The sequence below is a fragment of the Cetorhinus maximus genome, chromosome 18 (assembly GCF_964194155.1).
Source record: "Cetorhinus maximus chromosome 18, sCetMax3.hap1.1, whole genome shotgun sequence".
NCBI lineage: Eukaryota > Metazoa > Chordata > Chondrichthyes > Lamniformes > Cetorhinidae > Cetorhinus > Cetorhinus maximus.
In genome coordinates, this window is record NC_135896.1 from 48,555,508 (window position 1) to 48,569,921 (window position 14,414).

The following is a 14,414-nucleotide window of genomic DNA, read 5'->3' on the forward strand; positions in this document are numbered from 1 at the left end:
ACTCAGAGGTGATTGCAAATAATTCTAAAGTTTGTGTGAAGAGATTTACTTATAGTATGGTCAGCGTATAGAATCATAGAACGGTCACAGCACTGGAGGCAGCCATTCAGCCTGTTGAACCTGTCTGCAAGTCCGACTCCTCTACCCTTTCCCCATAGTCCTACAATTTTTTTCTTCCCTTCATATACTTAGCTAATTCCATTTTGAAAGACTCCATTGAATCTACTTGCACCACACCCTCAGACAGTGCATTCAGCCCTATTCACTGCTTAGAAAGGTTTTCTCATGTCATCATTGGTTCTTTTGGCAACCACCTTAAATCTCTGTCCTATGGTTCTCAACCCTTCTGCCAATGGGAACAGTCTCTCTTTATTTATACTGCTCATGATTTTGAACACATCTATCAAATCTCCTCTCAGTCTTCTCTTATTGGAGGAGAAAACACCCACTTCTCTAATTTATCCATCTAACTGAAATCCCTCATCTGTGGCACCATTCCAGTGGATCTTTACTGTATCCTCCCAAGGATTTTGCATCCTTCCTAAAGTGCTGTATGGACACGGTACTCTAATTGTGGCCTTAACAGCGTTTTATAGAAGTTCATCATAATTTCCATGCTTTTGTATTCTATGTCTCTATTTATAAAGCACGAGATCCCATATTTCTTTTTAAATTGCTTTCTCAACCATCCCTGCTGCCTTCAGTGACTTGTGCAGAAAAACCCTAACATATTGATTTGGCAGTGTTGCCTAAATCTCAAGAATGGCCATGAAGTAAATCAGTCATATTTACTTTGCAGATTTTGGGATGTTAGTCAAATATTTCATACATTGAAATTTTCTGCCAAAATATGTAAGGAGAGTGTGCTTTCCTTTATTTAGTCTCCTCCTCATTTTCTCTTCATTCTTCATTTTTCCTATTGTGCATGCACAATGTGGGAATCAGTGGGCTTATAGTGAATACTAGCTGAAAGCCAATCTCCAGAAGTAGACAGAAGAAAGAAGGACTTGCACTTATATAGCACCTACCATGACCACTGGACATCTCAAAGCACCTTACAGCCAATTAAGCACTTCTGAAGTGTTGTCACTATTGTAATGCAGGAAATGCTGCAGCTAACTTGCACACAGCAAGTTCCCACACAAACAGCAAAGTGATAATGACCAGATAATCTGTCTTTCTGATATTGATTGAGGGATAAATGTTGGCCAGGATACCAGGGATAACCCCCCTGCTCTTCTTCAAGATAGTGTCATGGGATCTTTTACATCCACCTGAGAGGGCAGACAGGGCCTTGGTTTAACTTCTTATTGAGAGACAGCACCTCCCTTGAGTACAGCACTTGAGTGTCAGTCTTGATTTTTGTGATCAAGTCCTTGAGTGGGACTCAAACCCCCAACCATTTATGATTCAGTAGTGGGAGTGCTACCAACTGAGCCACAGCTGACATCTCTAATGGACCACGTGAAGGTGAGAGAAGATGGAAATCAAAAACAAAGTTGATGAAATTTTCCAGTGAGAGCAGGAAACACCACAGGTACAGTCATCAATACATCAGAAAAAGAGGTGAGGGTGGGGAGCCTCAGTAGAACTGGAACAAAGAGTATTCCACAAATCCCACAAAAGGCACGCATAACTAGGACCCATGCAGATACCCATAGCAAAGTCTCTTATTTGGAGGAAATGAGTGGAATTGAAGGAATTGTTGTTCAATGTGAGAACAGGTTCAGCTAGGTGGAGGAGGTGGTGGTCACTGGAGACTGGCTGACTTTCTGTTCACACACTGTCCTTGTGGAGGTGTAGTGGGATTGTACTTCCATGGTGAGAAGGAGACAGGGTCAGGAAACTATTAAAGTGAGATGGCATTGGAAGAGTTGGCTGTATGGGGCAGTCTGCACCCAAGATGTTGGCCTACATTTTCTTTCTCAGTCTTCTAGATTCCCTTGCGCTTTGTCAGCTTTTCAAACTTCCAAATCAAACCTGCCTCATAGTCTATATCACCTTAGCGATTCACATGTTGTCAGTAAAATGGAAAATGGTTAGTTGATAAAGCTGCATTTGTGAAAACAGAAACAGAGTTAATGTTTCAGGTTCAAAAACAAAAATAGCTGGAAAAACTCAGCAGGTCCGACAGCATCTGTGGAGAGGAACACAGTCAACGTTTTGAGTCCGTATGACTCTTCATCAGAACTGAAGAAAAATAGAAATGAGGTGAAATATAAGCTGGTTGATGGGGGGGTGAGACAGGTAGAGCTGGATGGAGGGCCAGTGATAGGTGGAGGCAAAGAAGAGATTGCCAAAGATGTCATATACAAAAGGACAAAGGGGTGTTGATGGTTCTGATGAAGAGTCATACGGACTCGAAATGTTAACTGTATTCTTCTCCGCAGATGCTGTCAGACCTGCTGAGTTTTTCCAGCTATTTTTGTTTTTGTTTCAGATTTCCAGCATCCGCAGCATTTTGCTTTTATCTTAATGTTTCAGGTTGATGGCCTTTCATCAGCATTGCTTCCTTAACTGTCTTTGGTGATGTGTTCAATGTTATTTTTTTCCTATTATGTTAATATCACCAGCCTTGTTTTCTTTTTAATAAGTTTACAGATCAGCCCACTTTCTCTCGTGTTTGTGTGTAGGTTTTTCCCCTTCCTTTTGTAATTTTCTCTTCTCAGATGATTAGCATTTCCAACATTTTTTTTTGAGTTAATCCAGTGTTCGGGTGCCTGTCAGTGGAGAGAAAAAGATTGCCATTCCAGTACCATTTTAAAAATTCATGCAGTCAACTCCTCGATCGGTCCAATTTTTTTTGTCCTGATTTACATCAATCAGTGACCGTGACATAGTTTCAAACTGTGTCCGGCCCATCTCCTGCGCATCCGCCCTCACACCTTCCTCTCCCTCCCAGAACCTGGTTGGGGACCCCCTTGTCCTCACTTATCACTCCACCAGCCTCCGCATTCAAAGGATCATCCTCCGCCATTTCCTCCTACTCCAGCATGATGCCACCACCAAACACATCTTCCCTTCACCACCCCTGGCGGCATTTCGCAAGGATCGTTCCCTCTGGGACACCCTGGTCCACTCTTCCATCACCCCCTACACCTTGACCCCCTCCCACGGCACCTTCCCTTGCAACTACAGAAGGTGTAACACCTGCCCCTTTATTTCCCCTCCTCACCGTCCAAGGGCCCAAACACTCCTTTCAAGTGAAGCAGCATTTCACTTGCACTTCCCTCAATTTAGTCTGCTGCATTCGCTGCTCCCAATGTGGTTTCCTCTACATTGGAGAGACCAAATGCAGACTGGGTGACCGCTTTGCGGAACACCTTCGGTCTGTCCGCACACATGACCCAGACCTCCCTGTTGCTTGCCATTTCAACACACTACCCTGCTCTCATGCCCGTCCTTGGCCTGCTGCAATGTTCCAGTGAAGCTCAACGCAAACTGGAGGAACAGCACCTCATCTTCCGACTAGGTACTTTACAGCCTTCCGGACTGAATATTGAGTTCAATAACTTTAGATCATGAACTCTCTCCTCCTTCCCCAACCCCTTTCCGATCCCCCTTTTTCCAATAATTTATATAGATTTTTCTTTTCCCACATATTTACATTATTTTAAAATGTATTTCCATCCATTGTTTTATCTCTACCTTTTAGCCTATTTCAATTCCTTCACCCCACCCCCACTAAGGCTATCTGTACCTTGCTCGTCCTGCTTTCTACCTTTAATGTCCCCATTAGCACATTTCTTAGCTAATATCACCACCATCAACACCTCTTTGTCCTTTTGTCTATAACATCTCTTGGTTATCTTCACCTATCCCTGGCCCTCTATCCAGCTCTACCTGTCCCTTAAACCAGCTTGTATTTCACCTCTTTTCTATTTTTCCTTAGTTCTGATGAAGAGTCATACGGACTCGAAACGTTAACTGTGTTGCTCTCCGCAGATGCTGTCAGACCTGCTGAGTTTTTCCAGGTATTTTTGTCTTTGTTCTAGTTTCAAAGCAAGCAGGTTGAACTGACGGCGCTTGATGCGGTGAGGCAGAAAAGTGAAATAGGAGCCAATACAGCAGCAATCCACCCAAGATCCCAACTGGCAACAGTGACCGCCTCCCAGGCACGCAGCACCCTGGGATACTGGCAGTCCTGTGAGGAAGACCTCCTCAGCGCATAGCACGCTGGGATACTGGCGGTCCTGAGGCTGGGGGAGAACGGAGGTGGAGGTCTTCTCAGCGCGCAGCACCTTGGGATACTGGCAGCCCTGTGGGGAAGGTCTCCTCAGCGCGCAGCACCCTGGGATGTTGGCAGTCCTGGGGGTGGGAGGAAAGGAGGAGGTGGAAGGAGGTCTTCTCAGCGCGCAGCACCCTGGGATACTGGCAGTCTTGTGGCCCCAAGTGCGGGAGGAGTGGCGGTGTTGGTGGAGGTTTCGGCGGCGATAGCAGCAGTATCGTTGTGTGTATGTGAATCGAGAAACCGCGCTCTGGGTGCAAAACCCAGGCGGGTTTCTGCTAGTCCCGGTCCCTCCTGTGAATCCTAAACCCGATTCCGAGGGACCGGTACAAAGCCCGACATCCCGAATCCAGGTGAGTTTTTCCTATTTTTTGCGCCACGTCCCGGGTGTGAATGGCCCCGGGGGCGGGGTGCGGTTGGGCTTTGATTTTTGCGGCCGAGACGGGTTTAGTTGGTATGTTTGTTTTTTAATCGGATGTCTTTAAGCGCCGCGCCTTTGAATGTAGGAAGCATAGAGAGGTAGGCCGCAGCCTCGGGCTCTGCTGACAGCAGGTTCCCGCATGCCAGGACTTGCACTGTGCGCGGGGGTGTGCTGGGTTTGAGCAGCAGGAGGGTTTTGCCTCCCTCCCTGGTTCCTGAGAGCCAGGTCAGGAACTGTGTCACTGAGGCACTACGGGAAAAGCTGAGCCCCGAATATCAATCCAAACATCTTGAGGTCAGTAACTGAAAATCTTGTGTAGCCAAAATCGGGACAAGCACTGTTTGAATAGAGCTTATCCAACAGACCCTCCTCGTCTTTTTGTACATTTTGATTGTCTTTTTACGTAATTGCATTTTCTCCTTTCTTCGGCCCCGTATTTGTTAACCAGTTTCAGCACCGTTCACGATCTAATTTTACAGTGAGAAATACCTCTGTTGCTGCTCGTGCTGATGTAGGCTTTATTGTTGCTACTATGATAACACTGCACCTCATTTTTGTTGAACTGGATGTTCTCAACTTAAGTTATGGTGAGGGAAACTGTAAGATCTTCCCTTATCAAACTACATTTGACAACATGTCCACTATATCCCATTTGTTGAGAAGTCATGTTCATGTGTTACTTACTGGAACTAAATGTGCCTTCGTGTAGTGGTGTTTAAAATTGAAAAACCTGTGCAATTACTATGCAATTTTATAATTATGCATTTGTTAGTATGCTTCATAAAGTACTCTTGTTCCTTGTTTTTTGATTTCCTCCTTCTTTCCCTGATGGCAGGGTCTTGTGCAATTTATTTATTGATATCTTGCCCAACTAGCTGCCACTTTCATATGTTTGTACTTGTGCCTCTGGTTAGAGGTTTATGAATTCAAGTCTTGCACAAGGACATGAGCATGTAACCTAGGCTGTCATTCAAGTATAGTATCATTCAGATGAGATACTTAACAGAGGATGTTAGATCCCATGGCACTATTCAGAAAAACAGTTTGCTAAGTGTCCTGGCCAGCATTCCTTAATTAATAATACCAAAGAAACAATTAAATGGTCATTCATTCATTTTTGGATTTTGTTGATGAAGCATGGTGCTGCATGAATGTAACTCCTCTATGCAAGATAGGAGGGAGACAGAAAGCAGGAAATAGCTGAACACCTGTCATAAGGAAAATGCTGGAATCTGATATTAAGGAGGTTATAATGGGGCATTTAGAAAATCTCAGTGTAATCAGACAGAGTCAACGTGGTTTTGTGAAAGGGAAATCGTGTTGGACTAATTTATTAGAGTTCTTTGAGGAAGTAACAAGCAACATGAATAAAGGGAACCTGTGGATGTTTTGTACCTAGATTTCCAGAAGGCATTTGACAAGATGCCACGTCAAAGGTTACCACACAAAATAAGAGCTCATGGTGTAGAGAGTAATGAATTAGCACGGAGAGAGGATTGGTAAGCTAATTGGGAGCAGAGAGTAGGTATAAACGGGTCATTTTCGGGTTGGCAAGATCTAATGTGTGCCACAGGGATCACTACTGGCACTTCCACTATTTACAATGTATAACAATGACTTGGAAGGTAGGACCCAATGTATGTTTGCTAAATTTTCTGATGGCACAAAGGTAGGAAATTAAGTTGTGAAGAGGGCATGAGGAGTCTGCAAATGGATATAGATAGGTTACGTGAGTGGGCAAAAAATCAGCAGATGGAGTATAATGTTGGTAAATGTGAACTTGTCCCCTTTGGCGGGAAGAATAAAAAAGCAGCATATTATTTAAATGGTGAGAGATTGCAGAACTCTGGGATACAAAGGGGTCTGGGTGCCCTGGTACATGAATTGCAAAAAGTTAGTATGCAGGTCCAGCAAGTGATTAGGGAGACAAATGAAATCTTGTCGTTTATTGCATGGGGAGTGGAATATAAAAGTAGGGCTGTTTTGCTACAGTTGTATAAGGTATTGGTGAGACCATATCTGGCGTACTGTGTACAGTTTTAGTCTTCTTATTTAAGAAAAGACATAATAGCATCAGAAGCAGCTCAGAGAAGGTGCACTTGATTGATTCCCAAAATGAGGGGCTGATCCCATGAGGAAAAGTTGGGCCCGTATCCATTGGACTTTAAAAGAATGAGATATCACCTTATTGAAACATAAAATCCTGAGGGGACTTGACAGGGTGGATGCAGAAAGGATGTTTCCCCTTGTGGGAGACTGGAACAAGGGACACAGTTTTAAAAATAAGGGGTCTCCCATTATTTCTCCCATGAGAAGTGAGACTGTGGAACTCTCTTCCCCATAGAGCGGTGAAGATAGGGTCATTGAATATTTTTTAAGGCTGAGTTAGATCGATTCTTGATTGATAAGGGAGTCAAAGGGCATAGGGAGTAGTAAGTAAAGTGGAGTTAAGGCCACAATCAGATCAGCCATGATCTTATCGAATGGCGGAGAAGGCTCGAGGGACCGAGTAGCCGCCTGCTGCCCATTGTTTGTATGTATGCGCGTATTTGGCTACGCAACAGTCACTGCTCCATATTAGTGCTGCAGCAACAACTTCAATCATTGTAATACAGATGGTAAGGTACTGCTTCGTTCTGTGAAAACAAGACCCACCTCAAAAGAGAATTTTTTGCTGCTTCACAAATGCATTATGCTGCTGACATCAAATGTTGAACAGTGTTGCACAGCGTGGATATCAGGAAGGTCTCAGTTGGTTGCTATTCTGCTGTGATAGTAGGTTTTGCATTACTGGTCAGTGCATTCTATCCATGTGCAGAGAAGGCAGAAACTTAGCTTTGACTGTGACTTTTGAACCTTGCAAGCTCAATCTTTTCCCAATATTTGTGTTGTTGACAATGATCTGAACTACATCTTATATAAGCAATCCAAGATACTGCGTAGCAGGAGCTTCGCATTACCTTAGATGTGACTCTTGCCAGTAGGAATATTTACTGTATTGACACCAGTGTGTTACAAAAATTATATTTAATATAGCTCAGCGTAATGCTGATGAGGTTGAAAAACATTAATGTGACAATTCATCATTTCAGATTATTTTAATGGCTACCACCACAAGCGACAGACAGTTTCTGAACCCTGGCTGTTGACAGCCCTTTTAAGCTCAAGCAGCTTCATTCTATTTGTTCTTGTGTTGCTATGTTGTTCTATCTGAATTTTGTGGCTGTCTGGAGGGTACAGAAATGGCAGCTTTTAATATGTTGTATTTTAAAAAATATTTTGACCTTTAAAAATTGATGCCGCATGCTGAGCTTCCCACTCTCTCTTCTGGTTCCTCAGAGGAAGCAAACTAATGTTTTTAAAACTTGATCCTGTGAAAACATGTGAAATAGAATGTGGTGTAGAGTTGTTGTGTTGTATTGAATATCTTTTAGAAGTGAATTAAAATCTATTTCCATTTAGTTTATATGATATTTATGATCATAATCTCATATATTGCTTGACAACATTTGGATCATTTGATGGAATTATTGTGCTGTTACAGTTCACTTATCTATTCTGTTATTTTAATAAGTTTATTTCCAAGCCTGATGCAGAGTTGCAGCGAATATTCCTTTATGCAGTATTTTATAATATGTTGGTATATAGTCATTAGTGTGTTCTATCACAGAATCAGAGTGCAGAAGAGGCCCTTTGGTCCATTGAGTCTGCACCGACATGTGAGAAACACTTGACCTACCTACCTAATCCCATTTACTAGCACTTGGCCCATAGCCTTGAATGTTATAACGTGCCAAGTGCTCATCCAGGTACTTTTTAAAGGATGTGAGGCAACCTGCCTCCACCACCCTCCCAGGTAGCGCATTCCAGACTGTCACCACCCTCTGGGTAAAAGGTTTTTCCTCACATCCCCCCCCAAACCTCTTGCCCCTCACCTTGAACTTGTGTCCCCTCGTGACTGACCCTTCAACTAAGGAGAACAGCTGCTCCCTATCCACCCTGTCCATGCCCCTCATAATCTTGTACACCTCAATCAGGTCGCCCCTCAGTCTTCTCTGCTCCAACGAAAACAACCCAAGTCTGTCCAACCTCTCTTCATAACTTAAATGTTTCATCCCAGGCAACATCCTGGTGAATCTCCCCTGCATCCCCTCCAGTGCAATCACATCCTTCCTATAATGTGGCGACCAGAACTGCACACAGTACTCCAGCTGTGGCCTCACCAAGGTTCTATACAACTCCAACATGACCTCCCTCCTTTTGTAATCTATGCCTCGATTGATAAAGGTAGGTGCCCCATATGCCTTTTTCACCACCCCACTAACATGCCTCTCTGCCTTCAGAGATCTAAGGACACACACACGCCAAGGTCCCTTTGTTCCTCAGAACTTCCTAGTGTCATGCCATTCCTTGAATACTTCCTTGTCAAATTACTCCTTCCGAAGTGTATCACCTCTCACTTTTCAGGGTTAAATTCCATCTGCCACATACCTGCCCATTTGACCATCCCATCTATATCTTCCTGTAGCCCAAGACACTCAACCTCACTGTTAGCCACTCGGCCAATCTTTGTGTCATCTGCAAATTTACTAATCCTACCCCCACATAGTCACCTATGTCGTTTATATAAATGACGAATAATAGCAGCCCCAGCACAGATCCCTGTGGTACGCCACTGGACACGGGCTTCCAGTCACTGAAGCAGCCTTCTGTCATCACCCTCTGTCTCCTATAACGAAGCCAATTTTGAATCCACCTTATCAAATTACCTTGTATCCCATGTGGATTTGCCTTCTTTATAAGTCTTCAATGTGGGACCTTGTCAAAGGCTTAAAAATCAGGTTTAAAATTAGCACTCAAGACTTTTAAGTAGTAAATATCTGAGAAGCCATCTGAATAATTTGAACAATTTTTTACACCTGGTGGCCTTAATGGGAAATAATCTATTTTTGATAATTTCCTTTGTGGTCCTTTAGCAATAATATTGGGAGAAGAGCACTCTGTAGACGTGTATTTAAGGGTAGCATGTCTTAAAGCCATTCATTTTTGATTATTCATTATCTCTAACTGGTGCCATTGGATTTAACAATAGAGTAATGGTGATCAGCCTAATAGTCCTTCTCTCATTTCTCCACACCACCTGGTCTTGCGTTTTCCTCTTAAGTTGCTTGTAGGGGCCTCTCATTTTCAATTTCAACTTGTCTAACATCATCATTTACTTTGTCCCTCTAATCCTCCCTCAGCAAGCCTTAGAATTTGGCCAATCCAACCATTTTGCTTTTTCATGATATTCACCAAAGATCTTTTCTCTTCCATCATTTGCAAACAAAATGTAGTGTGTGTTGTTTGGAAATCCTCAAATGCATTAGCCAAATTCATCACATCAGTGTATTCATGCCATGCCATGTGTATCCCATCAGTATAGTAATGTACATGTGAAATGTCAGCAGGTAGACAATTGCATCATTTCCAAGCTGATGAATCAAAAGCTTTACAGAATATGCTAATAGTTTATTTTTCTAATATTGCATTTGAGTTTGTCCTGTCTGGGTGAAGCAAGGTGGGGGTGGTGGAATTTAGCTTGCTGTGAATGGGAACGTGCAAGAGCACTTATCTATTGTAATTCAGAATTTGTGCATTTATTCAGCTCCATCAGGAAAGCCTGCATTTCATTTTTTCAATTAATTCTTCCTGAGGAATTAAACCACAAACTAGTAATTATATTCACAATTTTGGCAGTTTAAATGCATTCTTTAAAATTGCCTTGTTTATAATAGGACAGGGCATGTTTGCAAATAAAAAAATCACCAACTCTCAAAATTACAACACATTTTATTTTACTGTAATGTTTTACCCTTACTCTATCTGCTGAAAATGATGACTCATCCTTCGACAGTGGCCAGTTCTTTAGCACTTCACCCCAATTGACCAATCTTCATTCATGTGCCTGGACAATGATTGTCATTGGGATGTTTGATTGTGGAGGTTGTATAACTGAAGTTTGCTGCATGGTAGCTACATGTGCTTTGATTTCATTGATGCTTTCTTTTATTCACACCTCTGTTTAGCATAGGACAATGAGGCCATCATTGTGAACTCACTCTTGGTCTAGGAGATAACAAGTAACTCAGCAAAGACCAGTGATGAAACGTGGGACATTCCTGTTCTTTAGGGTTCAGTTTCAACACCATGAGTTATATTTATCCATTGATCCATTGGGGCAATATGTAATAACTGGAACATACTGAAATTAGTCACTTAATTTATTGCATTTAAAACAAAATGTTCCTAAAGTATGGGTAATGTTGGCAAGGCCACATTTTATTGCCCATTTCTAGCTGTCCTGAAAATGTGATGCTGAACTTCAGTCTTTATGACGATGATGCTGGTAAGAAATTCTAGGGTTTTCACCCAGTGATGGTGAAAAACAGGATTATTTCCCGTTGGGCCATCCTATATTCTTATTGTTTTTACAACTTGGTGATCTGTTGGGGCATTTCGGGAGGTATGGTGCCTGGAGTTGTTTGTAGGTCAGAGCATATTGGGGTAGCCATGATCCCTTCCCTAAAGGATATCAATGAACCATTTAGATTTTTATCACAATCTCACAGCTTTCATAGTCATTTGTTTTCCTAGTCCAGGCCCAAATTAACAGATTCGTTAACATCAGTTTCACAATTTGTCATCGTGGGATTTCACCTTGCAACCTCTGCATTTCAAGTCCAGTACCATAACCATTTATACAACTTAGTTTTGGCTATGACACTTGCACATTTCTTTCTACTTGCAGATCATAATAAGTTACATGTTGCAAGCTAACAATATTGTCATGAAATCCATTGATCTTTGTGTCCCTGGATGCTAAATTAGAAGTCTGTGGTGACTGTAACGTTTAAGGTACAGGATGTTCCAATGCTTGTTACATTGGTTTCAGCTTAGTAACAAGGGTGGGACCCTCTAGGAGTGTTTTGATAGGTCTCCAGATCAGTTCAAGGGTCAGTTAACAACCCCTCTTGAGGCAGTCAGTTTTAGGGAGTCTGCCAGCCAACAAGTGTCACAAAGTCAAAAGGGACAGAAACAGGTCCCAATTAAGTTTGAAGAAAGGAGCAGAGAAACAGATTTGAACTTGAAGAAAGAGCTACAGGGAGCAGACTTTAAATAAAGAGGGCCGGTGGGGCAAAGGTACCCTTTTGGAGCAGTGGTGTTCTGCTTGGCATGGCCATAGATCTGAAAGTATGCTTGTGTTATGACCACAGCTGGTGTTCATTGCTGCGCAAACCAAATCCCAGAGGGAAACTTGGCTTACAGGCCACAACCCTTTTTTTTTGTATTCTAATAACGAGAAGAAGATGTACCAATCTCAGCAGTAAGAAGTCCAGTAACTTGGGGTTTTAAAAATTAAAGGTTTTATTAATAAAAATACTTAAGCACACAAGATTACAGTTACACAATTAAAGTTAATTTTACAAAACATTCCCCCTTGATCAAACCCACAAGTAAACACTTCCAGGCCACAATCCCTTATAGAAATTCAAATATGGAATCCAGTAATATCACACATGGCAGACTGCTGCAGCTTCAATAAAGGTGTACCACCTGACCTGTACCCTCTTCCGCTTTGCCACGGAATTCACTTCAGAATAAAACTGCTTGCTGCAGCCCAAGACTTGTCAACAGCTCCAGCTTAATGGCTCGACAGCTATCGAGCTCAATAGCTATCTCGAGCTCTCTCTACCTCAACAGCTATCGACAGTAGCTGTAATATACCTTTTCTCCCTTTCGCCACAGTCCCATTGTTCTCGCACCCCTTTGAAACTCAAACCCTTTCATGTTTCCATATTGTCTTTGTTTTTGAGTCAAAAAAATATAATACCCCATGACTATTTACCATGTAATATGCTAACATTTTCCTTGTTGCCTCTGATTCCCCTTTAAAATTCAAACAACCTCTCAACTTATCTAAAAATGCAAATATTAGATCTAACCTATTTACTTGTACCTCAAACTTAACACCTTTAACCTTTTCATGTTACCACATCAGAAAACTCAAAGCAAATTCATTGACCATGATTTACCCTTAACAAATTTATGCTGGCTTTTTAAAAAAAATTCCACTCTTGAACAAGTGACTATTAATTTTGTCCTGAATTATCATTTCAAAAATCTTTCCCACCACTGAGGTTAAACTGGATGACCTGTAGTTGTGGTCTTATCCTTGCACCTTTTTTGAGGAAGGGTATAACAATTCTTCAGTTCCCTGACACCACCCTGTAAGAAGGATTGGAAAATTACAACAGCCTCTGCAATTTTGACCCTTACTACTTTCAGTATCCATGGCTTTTTTTTCTGTTGCTTTGGCTTGGTTTTTCTATGTTAAAGGTACTATATAAATATAAGTTGGTCTGCTTTTGAATTTCCTTATAGAAGCTTAACTCTCTCAAAGTGCACAGAATTTGGGCTTAATTATGTTAAACTATTCAGTGCATTAAATAGTGCTGCAATCCATTGTCAAAAATATCTGTATTCTGTTAATAATTCTTCATGTAAATTTTAGCCCATCTGCTAGAGAGAACTTTGTGTTTTCTTGAAAAAAATGTTGTAAATTTTATTCTAAAGTGGGGAACATTAATGTCAACTACAAGTATTCCCAAATTAAGCACAGCATAGTTCGATACATAGTAAAGTTTTCTCTACACTACCCAACAGTGTGGTTGGGAAGCTCAGAAATGCATTTCCATTACCCTAAATGTTGCATCCTGCGCCTTCTCTGAGTGAGATTAATGGTTTAGTGCTGAATTGAGAGCAGCTTTGTGCTGTGGGCCCATAGACAATTGGAATTCATATAAATATTTTCGGCATCTACTGTTCCTTGTTTATTGTTTACAAAATTAGGTCATATGAATTCCCATTGTGTATGGTACAGCCCAAAATTTTATTTCACTTGAGATCTTCACTTGCACTTTCTGCTGGTTGTGTTCATCTCATCATATTGACCTGGTGAAAGGCGAATGTTAAGCCGACCATAAAGCCCAGATCCTTCAATGGCTTGCTTTTAACAGTGATTGAATTAAAATTGCACTAAAATCTCTTTTTGGACAAAATAATATCTAGGAGTGAACTTCAAGATTTTAACCCAATTAAGGGTTTTAAATTATATTTAGTAACTGTCCAAGTAACATCACTAGGAAAAGTTGATGGGAAATGATGCATCGAACTGTAGCCAAGATTTGTCCAAATGCTGATACAAGTGCACTGAAAATTTATTTTGATCCATGGTAGTTCTAGGTTGATATTTGAAGAAAGAAGCTGAGAGTAGTAATCAGAATATTAGTACCCTTTCGGAAAAGAGAGGTCTCTATTAGATGTGTGAGGATTTTCAAAACTAGTTGAAAATTAGTGCATGACCTAAAAGGGACTGTGGTAGCATGAATAGAACTGTTTAATGGGCGGAAAGCAGGGAGTAGTGGTTAGTGTTTTTTGGACTGTCGGAATGTAAACAACATCGTCCTCCAGAAATTAGTGTTCAAACCAGCGCTCTTCTCAATGGCCTGGATTTTGTGGTCAGTGGCAAAGCAAGGATGCCGCCACTGACCCCAAAGAAAGCTGCCTGTAAAGATCTGGCGACCTCTGTGGCATGGTTTTCCTCTTTTCCGATGGCATTTAAAATCTGGCACCGAGTCGAGGGGATGTCTTGTATGCAGCAACGGCGATATCAGCAAGGAGGTAGGCAGTCAATCACATTGAAATATTTATATACAAATACAA

At 41.7% G+C, this 14,414-nt stretch overlaps 1 protein-coding gene across 1 annotated transcript in view; it reads left to right on the forward strand.

The window, feature by feature from the left end:
• The first annotated feature begins 4,555 nt into the window (after nucleotides 1–4,555).
• Nucleotides 4,556–14,414, forward strand: part of LOC144693154 (F-box only protein 34-like) — a 38,728-nt gene continuing 28,869 nt past the window's right edge. Inside the window, exon 1 of the mRNA XM_078562666.1 lies at nucleotides 4,556–4,581. The gene's annotated coding sequence lies outside the window, so the exon portion shown is untranslated. The remainder of the gene's footprint in view (nucleotides 4,582–14,414) is intronic.